This window comes from Parambassis ranga, unplaced genomic scaffold (assembly GCF_900634625.1).
Source record: "Parambassis ranga unplaced genomic scaffold, fParRan2.1 scaffold_24_arrow_ctg1, whole genome shotgun sequence".
Lineage (NCBI taxonomy): Eukaryota > Metazoa > Chordata > Actinopteri > Ambassidae > Parambassis > Parambassis ranga.
The window spans coordinates 296,896-297,476 of NW_021144797.1; the positions used below are offsets into that span (position 1 = coordinate 296,896).

Here is a 581-nt window from a genome sequence, read left to right on the forward strand (position 1 = left end):
TAAATAATGTGTTGTACACTGTGGTGTGTGAATATTGCACCTATCAGAAGTGGTTATTATACAGTCTGACAGCAGCAGAGGTTGTGTGTAATGACGCGGCTCACCAGCAGAGGGCGTGTGTTTGTGTTTTGTGTTTGTTTGTATGTTTTCTATTGCAGCAGCAATGTACAGGGTCAGTATCATCCTATCTGCTGGTAAAAGTCTTTCTCCCCGTCGGGGAATCGAACCCCGGTCTTCCGCGTCAGGCGGAGATACTATCCACTATACTAACGAGGAATGCTGACAACCACCATCTGTCATAGCAGCAGCCACCTGGTGCGGTCATGTGTCAGCTGGGGTGTGACGGAGTGGCTACGTCAGTAACTGTGGGCAGACTGCAGGTGTGTGTGCACCCAGACACACACAGGTCCCAGCTGAGAGCAGCCGGACCTTCCTGTCCTCCTGTCCATCGCTGTCCAAGGTGAACCGACACCACCAGACCACAGGGCCATTATTTATTTAGCAGGAAAGAAGAAGATGCTCTGCAGCATTCAGGTGTGTTAACACAGTGCAGAGAGAGGAAGACATGAACAATGGTGTCA

General features: G+C 50.3%; 1 non-coding gene across 1 annotated transcript; it reads right to left on the bottom strand.

Moving 5' to 3' along the window:
• Positions 1–206: 206 nt before the first annotated feature.
• On the bottom strand, positions 207–276 carry trnas-uga (transfer RNA serine (anticodon UGA)). Its single transcript has one exon. It is a non-coding gene; the product is annotated as a tRNA-Ser (tRNA).
• Between the last annotated feature and the right edge of the window lie 305 nt (positions 277–581).